The sequence below is a fragment of the Acromyrmex echinatior genome, chromosome 7 (genome assembly GCF_024713525.1).
Source record: "Acromyrmex echinatior isolate Ae372 chromosome 7, ASM2471352v2, whole genome shotgun sequence".
Lineage (NCBI taxonomy): Eukaryota > Metazoa > Arthropoda > Insecta > Hymenoptera > Formicidae > Acromyrmex > Acromyrmex echinatior.
In genome coordinates this window covers 13,644,618-13,672,071 of record NC_141858.1, presented here as the reverse complement: position 1 = coordinate 13,672,071, position 27,454 = coordinate 13,644,618, and the positions used below count along the sequence as shown (strand labels likewise).

General features: G+C 32.1%; 2 protein-coding genes across 7 annotated transcripts in view; one reads left to right on the top strand and one right to left on the bottom strand.

Moving 5' to 3' along the window:
- The window catches only part of LOC105153430 (uncharacterized), a 240,439-nt gene extending 225,789 nt beyond the window's left edge, over positions 1 to 14,650 (bottom strand). For both annotated transcript variants that reach the window (XM_087408144.1, XM_087408145.1), the window contains exon 1: positions 9,331 to 14,650. The gene's annotated coding sequence lies outside the window, so the exon portion shown is untranslated. The remainder of the gene's footprint in view (positions 1 to 9,330) is intronic.
- Positions 1 to 27,454, top strand: part of LOC105153444 (neural-cadherin) — a 215,831-nt gene that overhangs the window by 103,058 nt on the left and 85,319 nt on the right. The gene's annotated exons all lie outside the window — the stretch shown is intronic.

The window sequence follows — 27,454 nt, the reverse complement described above, 5'->3', positions numbered from 1 at the left end:
TTACTCTGAAAGTTTTATTAGAACAGAAATTTTTTATTTATAAATATGGGCGCCTCGCGAAATTTTCTATTTATAAATATATACGTCATGCGATATTAAAATGTTATGCCTATTACATTCAGCTTTAAATAACTTTTATTACGATGGCAAAAATATATTGTGAAATATTATTACATTCATTTTTCATTTACGGTAGAATTCTTTCGTTTACATTTTTTGCTGAATACAAGCGAAATTATTTTTCGCATTAAATTTGTCGTTAGCTGTATTCACTGCTAACTTTTTATTTATATGACAAATGCGATGGACGATAAAGTAATGGTTGAATAAAAGACTTGAACAAAATGCTTCAACACACGTTGTTCGATTTGATTAAAAAGTAATTACACTCGGAAGGGGATTTGTTTAGAATTTACGTGTATTTTATCATTCTCTATAATTTTGTTCTTTTCTATGAAATATTGTGATTGCAGTAATAATAATTACACGGTATCTCTTTCGAAACAACCGATAGTATCATGTTTCAATATTATTGAAATTACATTTTCAATCCAATCATTTATGATAGTGATGAAACTAGAAAATTCTCATCGTAATTAACCTTCCAGAAAAGCAAATTAATATTATAATTATGAAACGTCCAAAGCATCATAAATCGATAATTACCGCGAAAATAATCGTTTACTGGATAAACGTGTAATATTTTTAATAAAAGAACAGTCACTTTTATCAAATGCACCGAATCTTTCTACGTTGCTTTGCGAAAGAATGTGTCTATTATTTATTTCTTAAAAAAACATGCTGTCAAGTTTGGTTTTTATAACATAAACTTTTCGCTTCATTACGCGATGGCTGACAATATAGTCATTAATTTTGTTGAGAACTTCTAATAAGTGTCAGCGATTAATATTATCATTGAAATAACATTTTCTTTCACTTTTCAAATTTTACTATTTCGTTTTCGATTTTTATATGTCTGTAATTTGTTATTATTAATGTTTTAATTTTATAAGCCTTTTTATACTCTTTATAATCACATTTAGAGATATAATACAAATACAAATATAATTCTTTAAACTACAAAATACAAATAAAAATAGACGAATAAAATATCCGATAACAGTAAATAATGTAATAAAATACGTATATTTGTATAAGTTCCATAAATTACTGTAAAACGAACTTTTAATCCATTTTTCAGGTAATCGACAAATTGCATTTTACACACATTTCTGTCACGCAAAAAATCCAGTTAATGGAAAAATTTTTTATCGTAGAGCATAGAAACGAAAACTTTATACATATTTTCGTTTCTATTTTTTTTTCATTCCTTTTAGTTTTCAGTTATTTTCTTCAATTTTTAGTTAAAATATGTACATATATATAATATATATGTTCTAAAAGGACAAGAAAAAACTTAAATAATTATTAAGTAATTATTAAATTAATATTATAATTCTTTAGATTTGATAATTTTAAAAATATAATGTTTCTTTTAAAAAAAAATGAAATTTTTCCGTATAAATGATTTTACATAACAGCATATAACAATTATTATAATTTTATAAAAATTGATACATTTCACTCGCAAATGTACGAAATATGTATTTTGAAAACGTTACGTCCTTTGAATAAAGATTCCAATCTTGCAGTTTCTAACTGCGGTCGGACATATACATAGCACTTCGCCAATGGTCCATGGAATAATATTGGAGCATAGAGACAAGTCCCTAGCAAACATACAGACCCTAACTTTTATCGAACACGATAACGTCCATGTTGCGCGCTTCTCCATAAAACCGAGTGTAACCACAACAAATAAAATAACATGTATACGAGCGGAAGCTTTCCTCATCAATTTCTACATTTTATGCTGGAATTCCCAGAGAAGCACAGAACACGCCCGCGACTAATTACGTTCCATGTTGTTCGCTCTTACAACGGAGATTAACGCGGAAGCCTTGAGCTGAGATAATTTATCCATCAAAATTGTTGCGTACGAAAAATTGCGAAATTCTTTCTCGTATGCTAAACATCATTTTTCATATATTACTAAGAGAAAATCTTTTGTGAAATTTTACTGAAATCTTCACGAAAAAAAGTCTAAATTTTTTAAAATTATGTAACTTTTACAAATGTTGAAAATTTGATTATAATGGAATTGTCGTAAATTTTACTATTTAACAAAGAATATATGTATAAAAAACTATAATTTTTGCACAAATGGAAATTTAATAGCAGAAATGTGGCACTGAAAAATGAATCTTTCTATCTTTAAAATTTTCTCGACTTTATTGAAGTAAAATTATGAAGTTTCTCATCGGGAATATAACGAGGAGTCTAATTCTCATCTCTCTTAAGTAGATAAAATCGTCATTTTTCGCACTAGCTTTTGTGTAAATACAAGAAACGGAGAAATGTCCCATGCATTACATATGTGATACTTTAATGTGTTAGTTTTTCGCACGACCATACTGAATTTGCTATTTAATTTCAAGGTACTTTGGTACGATAGCATTTTTCAGTCAACGTTAATTGCATTGTACTATCGATGGAAATGGGCAAAGCTGATTTGACCGAATTGATAGCCACCAAACGAAATGTTAAAAAAAAAAGGATGTTTCGCAAAAGTTTCCATGACAATACGCCCTGTAGGCGCGAGTGTAGAACTCGGTCAACGATTCCCTGTAATCTAGGATGAATGTGCAAAACGGTGCAACCAGTGGTATTCTGACACCTCTTTGTCTCTCTCGCGATACGCCATGCATGCGGTTACAATGGAGGATCGACTATCGACTTACAGTTTGCACAGCACCCACGTGGGTCTCTCGTTCCACAGTTTGCGCACGTTACGCTAGTGAATCGTAATGTTCAAGTAGAGTTTATTTTCTACAGTTAGCATTAAAGAACGATTAAGTTTCCCTTCAATCGTCATAGTAGATATTTCGATATAAATTCGCATTTAATTGATGTTCTAAAAAATATGTATGTTTGAAACAAAAAGATATTATTCTCGAAAAAGCACAAAGGACCAATTATTAAACAAAATTATCAGAATAATGATACTTTACACGCTACAATAGTTGCTCGACATTTGCTCTAATTTACTACTCGGTATAGACACGTATTTTTATCAAAATAAAAATTTAATTTTAATAAGATTGTAACATTACATAAATCTTTGTGAAATTACTTAATAAGAAATTTAAACATATCTAAAATAAAGTAATTAAATTAATACGATATTATTTCGACATTCAATATAATATAACAACGAAAATTGCTTTTTCTAAAGGAAATTTTGATTATCTCAGCAAAAAAAATGTCTCCCTTTATTTTCTCTGAAATCCGTTATTTTTCTATGCTTATAATATATCAAAAATGACGCTCCAATCTTTCTGGAAACCCGCGAAGTTTAATCAATTTTATGAACTATACTAAAATGAGATTCCAGACTTTATTACAATATCGATTAGAATATTTCAGATCAAGTTGGTAATCATAAAACTTTATATTTAATGCATGATTTATATGTAATATCAGTTTTAATAAAGGTAAAACGAGATTTCACCAACATTTCCGCGATTCAATTCTTACATTGGTAAAAATAAATTTCTTTTAAGTTCGTGGAGACAAAATTCTTTTTCTGCTGATTTATCGTTCAATTTCAGATGGAATAATAACGTTATCGAAAGTACTTTTCAATGCTTCTAAAATTATTTCTTATTTTTGTAAAAATAAATAATAAAAAACGAGAGAAAGCTATTTGCTGCTGTTCTCATTATTTAACTCTTCAACTTTTCAATAAAATTATAGCGAAAACTTTTAAGAATTTAATTAAAATTTCTCTCTTTCTCTTCATAAAAACGAATTTGTAAAGCTTCAATGATATGTAAAACTTGAGTTACATGTCTAGTGATTCCAGCAAAATGTCAACGAGAAGTCAATTCGAACCATTAAATGGAATATAAATGTTACTTTAGAAATAATGAGAAGTGAATAAATAAGCGTTCGTTAACGCAAAATAATCGTGCACAGTCTATGGCATCAAATTACTTCTTGTACAATGGCATTCTTAATATGATAGTACAATTTGCATATTCAAAAACACGTCGACGTTGTTCATGTACAGTGACGCTCGAATTGCGTTAGTTTCCAATTAAACTCCTCTTCCATTATTAATATCAGTAACTACAAACTTGTCATACGAGTATTATTGAATTTCAACGCTAACTTGTTGACGGTTTCAGAACATGACGTAATACCTTAGCTCCTGCTTATTTCCGTTGTTACTTTAATGATGAAAATTCAAGAAGTTTTGTGACATGATGTTTTAAAGTAATTATATTAAAATAAAAAAAAATATTGTAGAGAGAATTCTGAAAATATACTTAATTAAAATAAAATTTATATTAATAAAATTAACTAATTTCTCATATTTATCTTATATCAACTGGCTGATAATGGAATTATTAAATGTTATGTTTTTTAACGTTTAGACATATTTTGTAAACATTGATAATGATCCGATCGTGATCGAAAAGTTTGTTATTATTAGCCGGCATGTTATTAAATTTCATAATTAATTTATTAAGACTTTTACTTATCTACCAATTTTTATATCAAAAAAAAATTTTGGCTCGTAGCCCTTTTGCCTTTAACTTGGAATTATTAAAATTAATCATAATAAAATTTTTTTTACATTATATAAATAATGTATTAAAACTTGCAATAAAATTTTTAATTTATAAAATTAAACATTATTATCAAAATTCGGTAACAGTTAAAAAAAGGAATTTTCATTAAATATTTATGATATAAAAATATTTATATGAAAATCAATTAAATGCATTGCTATGTTATTAATCAAGAAGTATACCAAACAAAATTTTGCGGTTAATTATGTCTCACAGCCGCAGCCGCAGTAAAATTTTCTCAGTAGTGTTAACATAATGCATTCTTGTATCTATTTTCTTAGCCATTTTAGTAACCCAGTTTCCGTCAAAAAATAATATTGTTACAGTCTACCGTTTTTGTTTATACATGTAACATTATGGTGTTGAAAGCATTGCGAATATCCTGCGCAATTCCTATTGAATATTATTCTACACACATTCTTGTGTATTTTAGCTATTTAATAAATTGCACACACAATAGACATAAAATATTTTAAAGATATAAAGAGAAAATTTATTTTTCACAGGGACATATATTAAACCTTTCTCATCAACAGATATTTACTTTGAATCATAATTAAGATTATCAATATCGATAATTAAAAAGCTTCACTGAGATTTAGTATTAAAATGTCGTAACCTGATTTCATTCACATTATGTAACCGTGGATTTTTTTCGCTAAAAGCTAATTTGCAACTTCATTACTGTGATAATTGGTACTAAATTCAATAATCTTCAATATTTCATTCTTATTTTGTGGCCGCGTGCATATTACAGTATTTCGTGCCCGCTTTTACATAGAGAGGCGAACGAATGATTTCATAATCGGTACGAAACGCATCGGAACGCAATTTTCTAATCGACTGGCACACCTGGTAATATGCGAACCAAGCACACATTGGTCTGAAAGGCTCCTGTAAACGCAGTCAGACGTTAATAGTAACTGCTATGTATGTACAGCGGTATATATCACAATGACAATTAATAACGGTAATTGGACGAGGACCATTAAGTCGCTGTGTCCCGAACTACGTTCTACGTGCTCTATGCATGGCAAAGTGCATTTGACAGCAGAGAGAGAGACAGAAAGAGAGAGAGAAAGAGAGAGAGAGAGAGAGAGAGAGAGAGAGAGAAAGAGAGAGAGCTGCAGCATTTCGTGTTGTGCACAATTCACATTTGATATCGCTCCATATGCACATCGGTACTTTCTGAAGTGCATCCTGCAATAAATGAAACCCTTCTCTTCCACGAAATATCAATATCGACTCTTCGGTTTTCTAACTTAATGGCGTGCGATTTTTCCGGTTATTTTTTTGTAATGTAATCTTCTTTCACAATCTCTCTCTCTCTCTCTCTCTCTCTCTCTCTCTCTCTCTCTCTCCCTCGCTCGCTCGCTCGCTCTCTTTCTTTCCTCTCTTCTCTTCTTTCTTTGCGTGCAAGTTTCTACATGATGTTCGATTAAATGGCATACATGTGCGGATTTTCCGGGTCGGCCAGCAAAAGAGTAGCGACGCGTCCCTCCCTTTGCCGAGATAAACCAACGAGATCGCGACTATTAGCTCTGCTATCACCAATAATTTCCCGTCGCGTATTCGTTTATCCGACGCGAAGGAGTGAAAAAAAGAAACAAGGAAAAAATAAAGAGAAAAAATACACTTCCAACCGGTAAAAATTCAACAAGCGTATAATATCGGGGAGCGTATAACATCGCATTTCTCCTTGTTCCTGATGCACTTCGAGATGTGATATTACATGCACGTTTCAGTTCTTCGGATTTAACGAACCTACCGCAGTTATTTAATTAACTGCATTATTCTTCGGTGTGTCGTATTTACTCTATTTCGGATTGAGTTATACCAAAAAGCGTCGCGAAAATAATATTTGCAATTTCAGTAACGTCGATGATCCCGCATGTGCATCCCTTCATTCCGTTTCAACCGTCATGTTATAAAGAGCCGTAATATCTTTCCGATTGATTTTAATATCGATAAAATTACTTTCATTCGGTATTGCAATTTACGCTGTGCTTGATCGAACAAGCGTAATAATTATGGTATACGCAAACATTAAGCTGCCGCACAAACATCCATTACATTAATAACTTATAAAATAATGATCAAATGCACACATTTGCAATAATTTAATTTCAGCGATATTCAATAAACATCTATTTTCGTATATTCTGAATATTTTCTCTCTATGTGATAACGTATTTATTGTTAGATAAACTTTTTTTATAAATATTCAGCCACTAGTTGCATTAATTGATGATGCACCTTCGTGCTATGCATTTAACGTTAATGCGGTTTCTCGTTTGCAAGTTTTATTTGTCCAATTAGCTGGGGTTGTCTGTGTCTCGCAAGAGACACGCGCGTTAATTTGTAAATTAGATTTCCCTGTCCTTTTCTCTCGCACTCGTAAAATTATGGTAAAATCGAAGCAACCGTATGTTTTTTAAAAGAAAAATTTAAAAATTTTTAAAATAATACTTTATAATAATGCACATTCTAAGTAAAAATATGTCAGCTATATATTTTTATTATTATTTCTTTTAAATATATATTGCAATTATAATTATATATTAATATATTTTCTAAAATTCGTTTTCTCTCGCAAAGACGCTGATTTATAAAGATTTATTTATTTTATTTATGTCTAGGCATCGTTCATTTGCTACAACAATATAATTCAAAAAGCAAAGTTTTTTCCAGAAAAAATGAGTTTTCAATGTTTTGAATCATTAAAATATTGTAATATTAATTTAAAAATGCAATTTTGTTTATAACAGCAGATTATGGAGAAATAAAATATGTTTTTTTTTTCGTTTTTTTCCTGCAAATATTATATAATGAAAATTTATGTCACTGCTGTAGCAAATAAACAATATGTATTCAAGCTAAATTAGACATAATTCAAGATTTTGCTCTCGACGAACATACGTTCTCGATTGTATTGCGCGACGCCAATTCACAACTGCTGAGATTATTTTTGTCGTTATTAATAATTTCCAAAGTACAAGAAAGTTTCGCGGCGCTCGTTTATCTTTCGAAGCTATCCCGCTTATTCTGCGTAAAACGGAAGCTGTCGTTCGTAGAAGCGTTATAAATCTTAGATATTAACGGAAAGGAATACATGGTCAACATGAATATCATGAGTAGTTCTGCGATTCCTTGAACGAGCCACCACTCTTTTTGCAAATTATCTTGACATTTAATGGACTTGGAAGGCGAAAGAACCTATCTCTGCTACAGAAGGTCATGTATTCCTGCCACGTTTTTTTTCTTAAGTAGGTTTTTAATGTCATTCACAGGAGGATGTGACGATGACGAGATGCACGACGATGGAAAGTAAAATGGTTTCTTACAAAAACACGGCAGGAAATAAGCGATATTTTCTTGATGGCGCGTCGCTATTAACGAAGTAAAGTCATATCAAGGTGCTCTGTACGGAAGTTAAACGTCAAACAGATGTAAACTGCTTCTGATAAATTTAGCGATGGCAGCGTTCAATCAAACATGAATAAAATCATGAATTTAATCATGAATAATTATGATAAAGTGAAAAAATTAGACCGATAAATCAAATAATATAAAAAATTCTACTTTCGATCGAAGCGGATCTTGATACTTAATAACATTCATATGCAAATTTGCAAATACATTTTTTAGTTCCATAAATTGTACTCTGATTCGGTTTAAAAACGGTTCAAAAACGCAATAATTAAAGCTGGAAATAACAGCACAAATTACATTGATCAATTTAATAATGATATTTATAAGCAACTTAAAATCCTGCAAAGAATTTCAATTTTACTTATTAAGCACCGCCTCGGTCAAAAATAGGAGATTCTTTCTATTATTTAATCATAAAGTTATTCGGTTACGCGCATAATTGTGCAACTCTTTATTGTTATAATCCAACTTAAATTGCTCTTGTCAATTAAATGACAATTGTTATAAATATGAATTTTTACATTTTAATTTTTAAATTAAAACGTCTCGAAATGAATAAAAGGATTTAATTAAAAAGCATCTCTTAATTAAAGCTTCCATTTTTTTTAATATAGTAGGTAATAAAGTAAATATAAGATAATATATTAATAAAAAAATAACTTAACAAAGTAATATAATAATGCACTAAAAAAGTGTTCTTTTAGTGCATTATTATATTAAATTTTAATATACATTTGATAAAATAATACTAACTGAATATTTACTAAATGTAAATATATAATATTTATTTAATACAACTATTAATTTAATTTAAATATTATTTTTTTATTTAATAAATATTTATTTACCATAAGTAAATGTTGAATTAGTACCAATAAAACAAATATTTCTCAAAATTTAGTACATTGTTTTTAGTATATTAATACAGCAAAAATTATCGTAATAATTCTTCTTATCAACTTCGTTAATTCAGTTATTTGTTTCATTTACTTAATTTTGTCGAACGTTCGGATTATAAATCAACGTCGGGTATCGGAGGTCGACACGACGTTTCGATTCAGAGGTTAATTCATGATGACGCGCTGACGGGATATGTAAAGTGCGCGCCAAAGCGCAATTCCTATGGTGCAACAACATTCAATCATCGCAAAGCCAAACAAACCGGACAGTTAATCACGCAAATATAACTGTATTTACTCACCAGCCGATCCATCGTCCAACGGTCATTTTTTCCACCTTGTCATTGCGCCTTCTGGCTGTACTGCAAGTCGATGGAGGAAAAACACTATTTGCCGGGTTCGCACTCACGAATTAACGACCGCCCGCAAATCTCCCGACACTTCCGATATGCCACTGCCTCGTATTTTGCATGAGATCGAATGTAATACGACGCAAAAAGACGAATCGTTGCGTCGTGCGACTCGCGTCGTCTCGCGAACGGTTAGGCACTCGAGATATTCGAACGACGCGCTGCCAACTTCACCGCTGTGGCAGCGTGACGTCACGCTCAGTGGCGCGCAACCTGCGGATCGCGAGGGCGCGAATCGGAGACGTATTCGCGTTTAAATATGAATTCAATTACTACATAGAAAATGTTGGCTGCGTTCTTTTTAAGCGACAGAGTCGACAGAAGTTGTTTTCTTCTCGCTTTACTATTCATTGAATGCCGAAACAGATACAGAAATGTATGTTTGTATGAATGTTTCCAGCAAGAGACAAAAATGTAACATGGCGTCATGATACAAGTTTATTTACCAACGTTAAACAAATATAAGATGATCATTGTGTTAATTGTCTCTTGCTACATCTTGTCTCTTACTTGAAAGAGGCACCTGTGTCGCCTGAAGGAAAGCAACCGTTATCTTACATACCTAATGACCAAGTTCAGCAAGGCATTTATTTTGCAACTGTTGGAAATGTTCTTCGCGTTGGAAATGTTCACTGGACTATACTTTCTAGTTTATAGTTCTACAGGAATAGTCGATTTCAGCAAAGAAAACTTCCAAGTTGCGAAATAAAGGTACTATTCGTCTCGAAAATCCGTTCGGCATTTTCCCCTCGATGTTTCGTCACTCGGCAAACAATGCGAAACGGATGAGCGAAGGTCTCGTCGAATGGACGTAATTCAGAACGGCGCGATGCAGTGACAAGGGTTGAGAGACGCACGCGACAGCGAATTATTCCGCTAATTAACGCTTCACGGTGATCGCCCGTCACTCGATTCGACAGATATTCGTCCGTATCGCGGAATTCGTCTACAAGTCTTACAACGAGGATGATTCAGCGGGAACGAGAGAAGCGTCTTTTCGGTGCGAATCCTGCAAGGACAGTCGTGACGTTGGCTCAAAGTGAAGTACGACGCTATTCAAAACATACAGCGTCGCGCGGCGCCGCGAAATTCAAAACAAGACTTGTTATTGTTGCGTGTTCAAACGTATATCATAATAAAGACTTACCGATTAACGTCGCACGCTTTAATACGATTAATGTTACCGTGCGAATGATTTAGCGATATCGTTATGCGATAATTGTATTAATACGACGTAATGCGATTTGATTTCGAGCTCCGATGCTCGTGTACGATACGTTGATAAATGGAAGGACATTTAATTGCCTCCCACCGCGTGCAACGCGGGAATCTATTGTGTGCCTTTTAAATCCGACGAAAATTCTCGGGAAAACGTCAATACGGATTCTGAACGAGGGTCAAGAAACGCACAATAGGTACGATAAATGAACCGTCGTGAGAAAAATGCCACGCTTTTCTGGAAGCAGGACAGGATTTCGTGAAACAGGGCCATTAGATTATCTCAACTTTAATAACTTTAATGACGCAACGGAACTTTCTTTCAACTATCAATGGACACATCCCAAGTCAAAACAAAAAGTCATTAAAACAGCGTCAAAATGGCATTAAAATGATTATAAATCCTCCATCTACTTTTTAGTACTTTGAAATAAATGAAGGCAAAGTCTGATGTTCCTCCTCCTAAAGATTCTCGTAATATCTGTATATTGAATAATGTAATGGAAATGTTGAAAAATATTCCTAAATTTTTCTACATTTTTTGAAATCTAGAACAATAAAAAAAACTTGAATCGGACCTAAATTGCAGATGGAGAGATGGTAAAAATCAATCTGTGTGCTAAAAATCAGACCTCTCCGCCGAGTGCGACGCACGACACAATGAACGACACTATGATATATACAATGGGCTGCCCACGGCGTCTGTTTATATTTACCTTCCGTCTCGCGAGCCGACTCGCAAAAACTGCGTAACCGTTACTGGATGTACACAAACACTGCAATACACTCAGCGCGAGATATCCTTGTCACCAACACAAGAAATCTCGACACTCCCGATGCAGTTAGACGCGATGAACGTGTCGCGAAATTCCAAACACACATTTTTTCACACATAATTTGCGTAAGAATAAGAGAAGTGGAGAAAGAGAGAGAGAGAGAGAGAGAGAGAGAGAGAGAGAGAGAGAGAAAGAGAGAGAGAGGAGCAAATAGCTTCTTCATAAATATTTATGAGGATCGAGAGACGGGATCGCTCACCGCGCTGAGAAATTTCCGAGACGTGACAGTTTTTCATGGAGCACGAGAGACATTTCACCCGAATCATCGTGAATCCAATTTACATTATACATATGTACGTAGAACGCGATCTAATTCACGCTACGGGCGCATATCCTCTCACCACCGTCCTCGGATGAGCAAAGGACTTGCCTGGCAAAGGATTTACGCTTCACCGAAAAAGAAGGGAGGGGTACCTCTCGAAATTCCTTATCTTCCTCGCACGAGCATCTTTTTCACCCGTTCCAGCAGGTCTTATCGCATTCCGTAAATCCCCGCTAAAGAAGAGCATTTTTTTTTTCAACATCCCAGAATCCGGTTCAGGCAACCCCCTGGAAAACTGCAAACGTCCGCTTCAGATAAGTGCTTTAAACATTCTTTCTTATTTTCGATTGAAAATACATTCGTTATTAAATAATAGAGAAGCGTCAGAAAAATATAATTGCTATTATTTTCGTAGAAATCTTTGTGTATAGAAAAGGCAATTTTGTTGAAGTACCTAAAAATTTAGCTAGATATAGAGCTGGAAATAATTGTGTTAAACTATCAAAATAACTGTGTAGAATATTCAAATTAGTTGCTGGAATACCAAAATTTGCAGCGTTGTTCATTATGCTTTTCTACATAATTATTTCCCGCACTAGAATTCTGTAACTCTTAACGATAGCATCGTTATATTATCGTTATATTGTTATTGCAGAGATATTATACAAGAAAAAAAAGCTGTGCAATATAACGATAATTGTCGTTAAGTATTACAAAATCCAGTGCAGATCTATATCTAGTTAAAGTTTTCGATATTTCAGCAACATTCTTCTTTCCATGCAGGATCTAGTAAATGTTTCTTTAATTGTTTTAAAATAAAGAAGATCTTAAAACAATTAATTAAAGATTATTAAAGTTTATTGAACGATTTATTGATTGAACTACTGCGCAAAATATTTTTTTTAATTGAAAATGAAATAAGTTACAATAATAGATAGCATCTGCGAAAATTTAATTAAAGAAAAACGGCGACGATAAATCCGGCGAAGGATTCGCAAATAAAATAGTACGATTGTTTCGAAATGAAATACGACAGGCTAAAAATACAATGGTGATCTATTACTCGTCAACCATTCGTTATTGATTGGAAGTAGAAAACCAGTGATAGTAATTTAATATTATCGGACAGGGCTGTGACGCATTATTGTCAATTAACGTCAGATTGAGGAACTATATTGAAACAAGACTTTAATGGATAGTTTACGAAATGAAATACTATTTAGAAATCCCGTAGTCGATGTTGATCTAGTATTAACGAACACGATCGAATGAGATGAGACTATATAGCGATAAATGCGCACGTTTTAATAGAATTACTTAATGCTACAGGACAGTATCTGTACGTGAGCATATAATACGCGTGAACGCATCGACAAGCCATCCACATGAAGTTTCGTTTATGCAATAAATTTCTAAATTTATGAAAATGTAGTCGGGTGCTCGCAGCACAATGCATTCTGCGCGTTACAAGCATGATTATTACGAGAAATTTTTCAGGTCACATTACCACAAACCGGAGAGGAGACAGAGAGAATGGTTTATAGAAATTATATAACTGTTTCACATAGAAATGATAATAAAATAAGTAACGTTAATGAATTTGTTAATTGCATTTGAATTGAATTTTTATTATTATTATATTAATCATCACATGACACGGAAAAATAAAAACTATTTTTGTCATAATGAAAATGCATTTTTGCCTTCGAAAAGAGATTAGCTCAAAATAAAATATAATTTTAAATAAAATCAACTTCTATAAATAAGATTTAAATCTAAATGTTAAAAGTTACAAAATTTTGATTGTGTTTTCACGACTTTAACAATTCATATTAAAGGCTGTTGCTGTCTTCTAATCAATTAAATAATTATTGTGTAGCACATTTGATCAGTTACATAAATCATTGTATATATGGAAAAAGTAACGTTTCTATTAGATTTAGATATTATTATCTTTAAAAATTGATGAAATGTTAAAGTTCTTAATTTAATTCGGTTTATTCTTTTGATATTTCCAACATGGATATTTAAATAATTATTATCTTTAAAAAATGATGAAATATTTAAAGCTTTTAATTTATTTCAGTTTATTCTTTTAATATTTCCAACATAAATATTAAATTAAATCTTTCAAATTTTGATATATCTAAATAGATTTGGCTTACGATGACTGTCATGTATATTTAACACATAACGTGTTGTAATATAAAGATCAATTATACGACGTGCAGCACATACAGCCATAGTTAGATTAATCGATTGACGATGAGAGTATCGGATACAATTTATATCCTGCGTGTACTTGGATATTGCGAACATCGCAAATGCATTCTGCATTCCGTAGCGTGGTGTAAACTGCATACGTGACACTGAATGCATCGTCAGATACGTGTGCAATGAATGCAGCACTATTCGGGTGATTAACAATTTATATTTTCCACAGCTAAGCTCCAAAATATAACAAATATATTTATCAAGTCATCATATAAAAAGATAAGATAAATTACTTTTATTGAAAAAAAATTACTTCGATGTTACTATGTTTTAATGTACGTTCTCTAATACATGAAAAATTGTACATGATTCTAAACTCTCTTTCTTAAAATCTAATTAATAACAGGTATTGTTTTTTAGGTCACTTAATTAATTATTTCGTAGCTAAAAACGTTATTAATAAAAATATTGAGTTTACCGGAAAGTGTTGATTTTGATATAGAAACTTGATGAATACATATATCTACATGTATACAAAGGCAATGTTCGTACATATAGATACATCTACATATCTTTACTCAATTATATATAAAAATAAAAATTATCTTTGTCATAATAAAAATGCGTTTTTGCCTTCGATATAAAAAGAGAGTTAGCTCAAAATAAAATATAATTTTAAATAAAATCAACTTCTATAAATAAGATTTAAATCTAAATGTTAAAAGTTACAAAATTTTGATTTTATAAACATATTTTATAAGTGTTCTACAAGCATCCTTTTTATATAATTTGAAAATTCTATCAATATTCTATTGTACTTGATTATTTTAGCGGAAAAACTTTTTTGCAGTACATATAATACAATACGTTTTCATATAATACAATACGTTTTCTTTCCGAAAGACAAATCAATGTATCGCATGACGGATGGCTTTATTTACTTACGAAGAATGGAATTTTACGGTCCATTGCCAGATTTCTCCATGTGATGTATTTTGTATACAATGTATACTGCGGGCTACTTGTCTCACGATATGATCTAACTGGAACTTTGATGCAACTTTAATAAGATTACTGTACGCAGCGTGTACATTGTCCTAGATTAACTTTGTACGATCCGGTTTGACCTAGCTACAACAGCTCTGGTTAGAATAATCTATTGTATAGTGGACGTGAATTGTATTATCAATGACAATTAACGTTAAACATGACTATTATTCTCTGCAGTATTTTAAACATGCTTATTAGTATCAATAATAAATTGCTTGTCAATTTAATTTATAATATATTAAATACTCCAGCTTCAGTTTAAGACTACTATACTTTCGAAACAAACAAATAATCGGCGCTCAATTTGCTTGACTGAAAATTGTAAATATATTTACACAAAAATATTACTAGGCACCTGTTTTGATTAAACATAGCCTTCTTCGTTTTTATTTTTAAACAGGTCATTATTAGTTATAAATTATTAAAATGTTTATACTCGAAATAAACAACTGAATGATAAAATTAAATTAATGAGAGAGTTACGTTAAAGTATTGTTAATTAAAGTTACATCTGCATGCAGATGTAAAATTTATGCGTTTCAGCGAAAAATTTTACACAGTTTAGCTGGTAGCCGAGATAGGAAAAGATATCTCGGGTATCTTCTCGCGAAACCGGTCACGTATTACGAGCATAGATTTTCAAGGGAACGCTCGCCTAATGTAAAAAAGTGCACGACAGACCAGACAAGCAATTAGTCTCCGGCGACTAACTGCACTTACGAAGTAAGTGCATCATCACCGTACCGTGGGGCGAAGCACGAGCGGGCAGTAAAAACTTCCTAACGTCGCAAATTTTCCCGTCGCGTAAACAAACCATCGACGGCGCCCAGACACGCCAGCATAACGGAAACGATAGCGACTATATGGATGGAGACTGCACGATGCACGATCGTTTCGTTGCACGTCGGTAAATAACGAGCACAATAATGCACTCCGTTGCATCCCCCGATTTCGCCTACATAGAAAATCGATTTTAGAAGAGCGACCGAGGCCGTGAAGAGCAGTCGAGGTCGCTTGGATACTTCAATAGAGATACTTTATGATCCGTGAATATTCTATCTCTCTTAATAATAACAAATTATTTCCCGCCAGCGTAAAATCGTTATAAATTTGAGCTTGAAAGCATGAAATTTTTATACAATATATCCAGAATATCTCAAAACTGTAATCCAGATGTAAACGGTCAAAACAAATTTGACATTTATATAGCATCGATTTTATTTTTTATAAAAAAATATTGGACGGAATTTAAATTTTTATATTTTGACAATTCGATCAATATAGTGACTATATTCGGTATTTCTAGTGTTAAAATAACTACATTTCCGTCAGTTTTCGGTAATGTCTGTGATTGAAAAAAATGTTCGGTCGTTTTGAGATATTCTGGACCAATTCGGCCGCGTACTTTCCACCGCTGTAAATCCGAACCTGCAAATATCGCTGTTACAGATGGTGCACGAATGTACGCCAGTCTAACTGCAAACCGATCTTTTTCGAACACATTCAGCACGAATGTATTTCTTATTGCGTATGTAGCAAAAGCCAGAATTATAACCGGCGAGATACAGGTTCGAATGCACCATAATCTCCTGTTAATACCGCCAAGTTCGTGTTTCATCGCGCTCGGTCCGGGCTAAATAATTCACGCAGGCGAATGCAGACGAAATCACACGCAGGTGGCCGGATTGTATCGAAAAGCCATAAAAGCCTCCCTTGCGATGGTCTGGGATTAATTTCGCATCGGACACCTTCGCGCGTGTATCAATCGAATATTTGAAGGACCAGTCGCCTATTGCTAACTATTGATCACACACACACACACACACACACATACACACATTCGCGCCAACGAAGAGATTGAGTTGTTCATTTCGCTAGGAAAACCTAGTGAAGAAAAATGCTGTTTTCGCACATGTAGAATTTTTAATCCGTGTAGTTCGCATTGCTTTTTTGTTGATTAATACATAACACAATGAGCTGCTTTTCGACAGATGATAAAACAATAAATGTTTTTTGTATGACTATTTATTATTTGATTCGAACGCATTTCGAAAATACAAAATATTTCATGTACTAAAATAAGATATAAACCCGAATATGCAGATGGCAAAAAATTGTTGTTTGAACAAATACGAAAGTTTCGTTTACTGAATATTTAAACGCATTATATAATGCAGTGTGAGTATTTTTAAAATTTACTATTGTCCATTTGGAAAAAATCACATTTTTATTTAATATCAAAATAGAAATACCGCGTTTTCATATTTTGTCCATTACAAATTTATTACTAATAAGAAAACAATGGAGAATTTATGATGAAAAATTTACGTTGCCTAATTTAATTATTTTTTAATTACATGAACTGAAAAACTCAATCTTTTTATACAAAAGATAATTATAAACACATATGCATATATATTTGTAATGAATTATAATTAAAGTTTGCAGTTAACGTATCTTTATATATTATTATTTTATTATTATTTTATTACTTTTTTTTATGCACTTGTTGAAGATTGATATATTCGTAGACATATTGTCAAGTAATTACATACAGTAGATTTATTTTCCTCTAGGGAATACTACGAGTGCGTATGTACTAAGCCGAACTTTAAAAAAATTATGAGCAGAAAACTAACTGTAGCATCGATATAAAATTCTCTGGGGTTTCGAGTTGGCACGTGACTGCACCTCTGCACTGCGAAGTAACTTGTTATACACTACTAGATGCAGAATATTCCCAATGCGTACTACTATGCTCCCATACATAAATTCATATCACTTGCAAATATATAATACTTTTAAACACGTATAAATATTTACGGTCGAATAATAATTTACATAAAACATGAAAGTTCAATTTCTCTTTCTTTGTCTCTATGAAATATAACGCGTCTATGTGATATATGTGTGTAAACGTCTGTTAGCATATAAAGCAGAAAAACTACGAAAAACGATCAAACTTTAGATACTGAAGTATATTTACAACGTTCGTTGTACGTTTGTATTATTCAATTAATATAATTAAAAATTATATAACAAACATTTTACACATTAACGTATATGAAGATATATAACGTAAGAAGATAATAATTAAATAAAATAAATAAAACACGTGCCGTTTTTTAATTTTTAAAATCCATACGTTTGATTCTATAAAGCAAACATACAATATTTTATAAAGCACATAATACGCAACATGAAAAGAATTAAATATTTGAAAGCGTTTAACCATGTTCGATAAAAACGTGAGTTTTCTCAAATTTCATGTACGTTTAAAACGTTAAAAACAATAGAAAATTTATATTCTGTCATTTTTATTTTAGAAGCCGAATAAAAGTAAATCGTACGTGCTTTTAAATTTAAATAAAATGATTTGAAACACAAAAAACATTGTAAAAAGGTACTAATACGAGACGGAGGAAGCCAAATACACATAAGATTGCTCTTGGGAGCTTCGCGCGAGGAGCTTTTTATTTTGTCGACGCAAGCGATACTCAGCGAGCGGAGAATTGAGATCGACGCGAAACTACATTTGGCGACTTCGTGAACTAGATGGAAGAGTTGTTATCCCTTTTACGCCCTTTTTCTCGTCTACACCTTTATTTTTCTCGCGATTCAATTCCTATCACGTCGACGAAGTCGGAAATTATTCTGCTTGCGGCGCCTAGAAGCAGAATCCATATTCAACGTGATTTCCGCGATTGCTGGAAACTTCGACTTCCTGTACTGCCTATAGACAAACCAAAATCAATATCTCATTTTAAATATAAGGAAACATTTTCCATTCGTCCGATAACATGGCTTTATATCTTCTGACATCGCGAATTCTATCAGCCGCTCTATGATGATAACCCAAACCGATCGATAGACAAATAAATCTAGAGCAAACATAATACTCTTTTTATGCGAATTAAGAAAAAGAGATGAAAATTTTCTAATGTAATTTGGTTCAGTACAGAAATACAACAGTTCAGCCCATACGTATTTTCTCTTCGTCATATTTCCAATACATAGAAATATCTCAGAGTATCCGACATAATAATACATTTAATCTTCACATTTCCTCTTAGTTATAAATTTGATGTATGTATTCCAGATGGATTTTTCTTTAGTTTTCTTTAGAACTCACTCTTTCCATTCATAAATCTCTCGCATTTCTTTTATTTGCGATATTAAATCTTTCCATAATTAAACTTTACATTATAAATATATTTCTAAGGTTAAAATTTTATTTGCAATCTTTCGAGCGATTTAATTATTTATTAAAAGTCTTAAATTTCGTTTAAAACTTCGCTGAAAATGTTTAAAGAGAGTTCTCAGTTATAAAGCTAAAGTTAAATTGTAATAATATTTTAGGGCATATTCAAATAAATCGTAGAATACCATATTCTTATTTCTTGCATTAAGCATCTTGCTCTATAAAATATTTAATCAGCTATCAATTATGCCATAGTACCTATCCGATAATTAATTTTCTAATTATTTAGTTGATCCTAATTGAATGGGTCTACATTAGTAATTCTAGTTTATTTCATCGCTATATTACTTACATGTGCCATAAAGTACTGAAATGGTCATGACTTGTGCGGATTATGTTTAAGGAGTTTCCGCGGGCGGTACTGAAAACGACGTTATTAATCATTCGGTAGCTTAAAGTTTTCCGCGATTTCTCGTAAATTTCATCTAACTCGCATCCAACGGAGTTAGAGCAACTTGATACTGGGTCAACGATATGTAAGGCGCGAGTACAAAGTGCTAGGTGCGCCCATCTACGAGCATTCTGCAAGATTCAGAGTTTCGCTACGTAGCATACGGAACAAGTCCCCGTAATTAAGTCGATTCCTCGTCCATTCGAATTAACTTTAATAATTTATTTCGGGATGCATCTTCTCTGTACTTCGTCACAGTAATCATTAAATTTTACGCAAACCACTAAATGTTTTGCAACATCACATGTTTGCTGAAAGAAACTCGAAATGTAATTTCTGTAATTTCTGTAAATCTGTATTGAGTGATGACCAACGTAAAACATTGGAAAAATTACACTTTAAATCATGTGTTTTTCAAACAATGTGCCGCAGCACACCGATGTACCTCAAAAGGTATCCGCACGTGTCGCGAAAATTTCAAAGGCACAAAGAAGTGAAAAATTTAAAAATAAATAAAAAAAAAAAGCGAATAAGGGAATAAAAAATATTTCACGCGAAACGAAAAATATTTTTGAAATTGTAAAAATTACAAAAATTCTATTTTATATTTGCTTTCATTTTGACCAAAGTGATATCATTGCTGTAAAATCACTTTCAAAAGAATAAAATAAAAACAAACTCTAAAAAAACTTAATTGTTTATTTTTTAATGTTGTGTTAACTGTATCCGATTTGGTGAGCATTGAAGCGCGTGCATCTACATATATCTCAATAAATGTTACTATTTAATGTGCCGTCAATTGAAAAAGTTAAAATACTGCACTACATTAATAGCATTGCATAGAATAAACCATGTAAATATTTTGCCAATTTTTTCGAAACGCATTTCATTGTTTTTATTTTGTTTTTATTTTATTGTATATAATAACTTAATTGATAATAAATTAATAAAAATAGAATTAATATACAGTAGAATTTAAAATGTCGGCTTTTTGTTTTCTTCCATTTTTTTCACATTATTATTGTTATATGTAACTACATACTTATATTACATATTATATATGTACATTTTGATTTAATAATGTGAAATGAAAAAGACAAATCTGCAGAATTTTAAATTTCCGATTTATACCATTCGTTTCCGCCATCTGAATTTGATTTATTCCAATCTCGACAGTAATCCGACATCTGAATATTCGGCTGTATTCGGAATTCGGATTCACTTCTCACGGTTCGAGCTTTCCAGACGCAATATCGACGGTTCGCTTAGGACGCCTATCGCAAAGAAGACAATCGTTCGCCTTCCAGACATACCTTCTCCAGACGAATGCATTTTGCGCAAGTCCGCGACTTTCTTCGCGTCTTCGAATTCGGAAATTCATTTGCGTGACGAATATCGATCCCATTGAGCTTTCGAATCGCTTGTAGCTCCAATGTGGAGAAGACCCTGCTATTCCCCTTATTGCACGTACTTGCTGTCACGGCGTATTGACCCGGAAACACGTATATTCTGATAACAACATCGGTGCCGATCCCCGTGAGACTTGCAGGTACCGCAGATATGATTCTAGATAATGTTCAGAGATCGCGGTGCTTTCGAGTGTAAGTTTAACGCGATTTCCACCAGATATCTTGGTCACCGAAGCGTTGATCCTTTCGACACGATGCATTCGAGGATTTTCGATTGTCTCCTCTTTTCGTTCTTCAACGAGGGTTACGATGAATCGGACAGAATCGAGGTATAGCTAGTTTTTGCCGTTCACGGACTTTTGATAAACGGCACTGAGAGATTGAAGGCGTTTGATGGATGAATTTGTTCGCTACAGGATATCCGCGGTATGAAACCAACTCGTAAAAAATACATGATTTATAAAAATAGTTTATAGAATTTATTTTCTCCAGGAAAAATATAGTGACAAATTCTTTGATGAATATGACGTTGAATTTCCGCTGAGAATTTTTTAAGAGCTTTAGACATTTTATGCTTATAATTAAGAAGTTTATGACTTATAACTTATTATACGAAAGAGAGATTTTCTTCTTTTAAATTTTTCTTACAAGGAAAGAAAATTCTTACATAACCAAGAGCTCCAATTTTAATAAGCTTTAGATATGTAAAAATATACAAAAATAAGAGGCACATATTTTTTAATAACGCTTCCCGTTAGGGGAGTAAAATTCTCTTTTAAAAAATTGATTTTTTTCTTCTTTACTGAATATCGTCTAAACTGTAAAATATATTTTAAAACGTTATAAATAAAATGGTTTCAAAGTGAATGGTTTCAAGAGTATTTTGTAATAATAAAAAACTGTTTTTACATTTTATTCTTTATAAACAAAGAAATTTTATTTTAAACAGAATTTTTTTATCGTTATTATGAAGTACTGTTAAAACCATTCAACGTTTATGTGAACTTTTAGTAAAACTTTTATTTTTTTTAAATATCTTTTACAGTTTAGACAATATTCAAAAAGAAAAAAATCTTTTTCAAGAGGAAGGAATATTTTTTTCACCGCCTCAATATGCGAAAAATTTATAACAAATATATGTCTTTTAATTTTTTATAAATATAATGCCTTTATTTTTCAACATATCCAAAGCTTGTTAAAGTCGGAGGCAGACACTTAGTTACGCTCTCTTGTTAAATAATCAATGTATGAATAGCTATATATATTCACTCTCTGGTTACAGTCCTATCAAATGATCCATAAAATGCCTTCAAGCATAAAATGTCAAAAGGGTATAAAATTGATTGTAATGTTACTTTACGTTAAACGAACGTTGGAAAAAAAAACTTTATTAAAAAATCGCTATAAAAATTAATTATATACATCGAAAATCTATAACTTCATGGGCTTTATCAACGTGGGTGTGGCTTTAAGGCGCTTACGATTAAATCACCCAAAGCATTGAGGAGCAGTAATAAATGTGCTTTCGTTATTTTTATGGCTACCGATGTTGTCGTAATATTCGTTACGGTCTAAAGCACTTTTGTAATTCCACCCGATCAAACTAGGATATTGAGCTTTTTTTTTTGCGTAAAAGCGATACATCCAAAATATTTTACAAAAATCATGCGAACTTTTTGTCGGAAATATTCCGCTCAAAAACTCGCTGCTCACACGCTTCGCAATTGCGATTTCGATCCAACGCATAGCGACAAAACTTCTATTTGATGAACAAACTTTGCCCTCACGTCCAACATCAAACTTCACAAACAATTAATCCGAGGGATTTCGGAGATACCTCGTGTCCGCCGAGAGTCGCCAACCAGCATCACATTTCCGTGATTCTTCCCGCGATTGCGGTCATGCATGACGCTTTTCATAGGGTAGTAAAATAAAAAAAGGTCATAGGTTGCGAAAAAAAAATAGCACATGGTAATAGATTTTTTTATACATTGAAGATTTAATGGTTGTTTAAATGCCACGACTAATTTTTATCATGTTAATATTTAATTCAAAAATTACAAAAGTGTAATAATAGATTTGTAAAATTTGTTTATATCAAAGATTGAATAAAAAAACTTATAGCAAATCCATCATTATTTTCCATCGTAATTTTAAGCTTAAATTAATTAAATTTATAACTTATGAATTGCATGAAAAACAGAGATTTGCTTTTTATAAATTTTTCTTACAAAAAACACAACCAAATGTTTACCTTCTATTTTCTTTGCATAAATTATGATTAAAAGTAATACGTATAGGTATTCATTGCATAACAAAAATGTTACGATTTATTCAGAAAATAAGGATGTTATTTTTCCTTGCAAGAACATGTTTTCAAATCTTTGTGCATATAGTACATTTTATATGCATTTTTGTTAACCATAAAATATTCGAGCGTTTTACTTTGTTGAGTTACGTTTACACAACGCTAACGTATTATTATAATCGAAGTGATGCAAATCGCTGTTTGCATTTGGAAAACGTTCTATATATTGGTTACTCTATACAAGCAAATTCTTCGGGTGGAAGACGATGAGCCGGGGTCTCGATTCAAGTCAGCGCTTTTGAATTCGTAGACGAATGATAGGACAAAATGTGAGATTGGAATGTCGAATAACAGGCAGTTGTAGGTCCGAGGAGAACAATGATAACAAAAATGCTAGAATAGTTCTGTGTTGAGCAGTGACTCTGTCGCTGCGATGATTCATATTGTCGTAACCATCGATATGCTGGAAAGGTAAATGGGATGAAACTTGAAAGCCATATTACGGTTTTATCTTGAAAGGTATAAACATATATTATACAAATTTTCTTTGTTCTGACAAAAAGCCATACATTACGAGAACATTGCGTACCTTTTATCGAGAAAAGCGTAATCTTCTATACTTGCGTAACGTAAAAGTAGTAGTTCATTTATCAATAATGAAGAGTCTAACAAAACCTGTTGTTATATAAAATTTTATATGCAACGAAGGAAAGAATAGTGAGATAAAAACTAATTAGATTTTAATAATACGTTTATAAAAAATGGACATATAATTTCGCAGAACGTGTTACTATATTCATATTTCGAATTTTATATGCATTTCAGTAGTATAAATGTAAATTATATAAATTATCATACGCATTAAAAATGTTTCTCTAAGAAGGACATACAAAATTATATCTCGACAGTTCCCGCTCTATTTCATATTCCTACTCTTTCTCTATTTTCTGTGTTTACAAAAAAAGATTTAACAATATCATTTTTATTGTAAAGACGCGCCACATAGCGACCTAGATTTGGGATCTTTATGTGTCGAGAGCTGTAACTAAAGTGACCATTCGGTTAACCTGTAGGTATCTCATTCGGTTAGATTGAAGAGATTGGAATTACGATGTGATTCGCCTTTATGAGTGCTCTTTAATTACAAGAACATAAGACGAATCCGCTTACCTTTAGCTTCTAACTGCGCGAAACCGCTTTTTCCCATAAAATTCTACAGTAATATCTTATAATCCCATAGATATTACTAAAAATTGAAAAACATTGTATTTATAAAATTTATTTATTTTTGTAAATGTGGAATATTTAATTGTTATTATTTCTCCAACAGATATTTCTCCGAAATAGAATAAAATAATTGTATTATTCCGAGCTATACTGCAACTGTTTTATTTTAACAAAATGGATCACAATTTTAGAATATTTAGTTAAAAAATTGTCAATTTTGAAAAATATTTTTTCCGAATTTTCCTATATTTCTGCAAATTACTACGTATACTGATAAAATCTTTTTACTTTTGAAAGGTTTAAAATGCGCTTTCTCTCACTGATTCGTTCAATCTGATACGTTCATTTCACACAGTTCATTTATTTCCCTCTAACTTCAATAATAGTTCAATAATTAAATTTCATCTCAGCAATCGCGCTTACGTTCGTACAAACGATATGGGCGTTTGTATCATTTGCGTTTAGATTTTCTCTCTTTTCGCGCGGGTATGTAATTTAGATACGGATGCGATCCTTTCGTATAAAAAGCAGAAGACAATTTGTCGCTCGGTACAAAATTAGGGCAACGGCGTATTTTTTTCCGGTTTTAATTTCTTCCTACTTTACGTTTGGTTTTATTATGAGCACTCTTTCCTTCTTTTCAGAGCTCGCTGAAACTTGCCGTCAACAGATCGATCATATTGAAAATTGTAAAGCTAGAAACGCTAACATTTCTCAGTGATATCGATCTGAATTGTCTTTTTTTCCCTTTGTTTTTGTTTCCTGCGCGCGGATCATAATTGACAGCACGATCACTATTGTAACTTTCGAATCTCGAAGCAAACCTCGTGTTTTGTTACCCTCCAGCGTCATTGTTGCACACAAATTCGCATCTCTATATCGTGTCTGACGTTTTCGCGTATACGGGATCTTCTCCGATTACTACTCCCGCTTTGCCGTTTGCGCTTTGTTGCGTAAAGTAATGATGACGGAGAGGTTCCGATGCACAGGTGCAGCAAGCGATGCGACGTCAATCTTCTGCATCCGATGTATCCGACAAGTTATTCTGGGATTATCATCATTTCTACACGCAAATAGGGTGCGTGTGGCGTTCGATTATTAAAGAACGATTTATGAGAACTGATATATATTTCAATCGGCCAAACTTAACAAGTAATTTTCATGAGAAAAGTAATAGTATTGAAACATTTTTTGATCGATTGATTTCGGGAACACACGGTGACAAAATATAATCTTTCGTCTTTAATAGCATCGCAATGTGGGAACTTTATTTAACGAGAGATTCAACGTGGAAATTATTATGAAAATTGTTCAATATTGATTGATAATATATCTTGAAACTAATAAAATTATTTACTACATTTCTATCTTAAGGATTATAATGTTAGAACAAGTATTATTATCTACAGATTCACGTCCTCTATTTCTCGCTACAAAGTTTGTTAAGTCCGCAAGGATTATAATCCTAAAAGTTGCCAGGGAGTGCCATCCCTGTATAAAATTCATTCGATATGGCTTAACCGCGCCCCAATGGAAATAATGTATTCGATGTTTTTCCGGAACAGCACTTTTACGAAGTCTCTGTGTCCCGTCTGAATTCAATTTGCGACGGCCATTTCTGCGCGCGCGCATAGGAAGAGATTCATCAAAATTTCATTCTTACTCGCTTAAACATAAAGCGAGAGTGTACCGCGTATAATTATCAAGTCGACCGTGTAATAATGGCGGGAGTAACGGGTGTTATTGTCCCCTTTTTCATGTCTCTTTTCACTAAACTACCAACGAAGTTGCTAAATAGATTAACATGTTCCACACGAGCCTTCCCTCGACTCAGCGAAAATGTATCTGTCCGCTCAGCAGCGTTTTATTACGCGAAGCGCGACTTTTGTTTAAACGTCGACTTTGTTAAAACTGTACAAAATTTTTCTTGCTGTATTAGGAAAAGTATAATAAAAAATTAGCTCTATCTTAATAATATCTATTAATTTTATACTAGAATAATATTTTACATTTTCGTTGTATAATATTACAAAAGGTGAAATATTATTATTAGAGTCATATTATTCATATAACAAAAGGGAACTCACTAGAATTTATGATCGCGTTATAATATTCTTCTCTATTTCAAACACTGACCAATGTAAAGAATGTACCAAAATTGTAGTACATTTAAATATTTCATTATATTGTCTTATTTTAATGATAGTTTCTTTAATATGAAAGTAATTACGAGAGATTTATATCATATGTCGTTCAAAAAAAATCGTTTAAACTGAAAATGCGAAGTGAAACGCAAGAATTTAATGTCGATTCAATATACATCAAATCTCGTTATCAGCAGACTTTAATCATGTTACCTCATTAAAGAGTTTAATTAACAGCAAAGCGTTAATCATGGAATCCTCATATTTCAATATCATTAAGTAGTGGAGAATTGCGCAGCTAACAGTTCATTTCTGTTTCTGTTATCTCTCTTTTTACAAAAATTATAGCTAATTTTTTTCATGTCTGTCTCGTAGAAGTTCATTGCTATCATGTGTAGCAATTTATAAATATTATTCATTGCATACTTTGCCAATAAAAGCTAATTAAATTTTTATTTACAAACTCAATGGAAAATGGCTGCGTATTTTCTACGCTTACAAATTACAATTTTATTTGACGAACGTACAACTTTCAAAATTAAATAATTCTATAATTAGGTCAATCATTCAGTCTCTTTGCAGCGAAAAAATTAACTTAACGTTCTTTAAAGAAATATGTAATTACCAAAAATGCACATTGGGTGCGTTTTCTCGCATATTCACCATTGAGTAAAAAATAAATTTTTGCAAAATTTA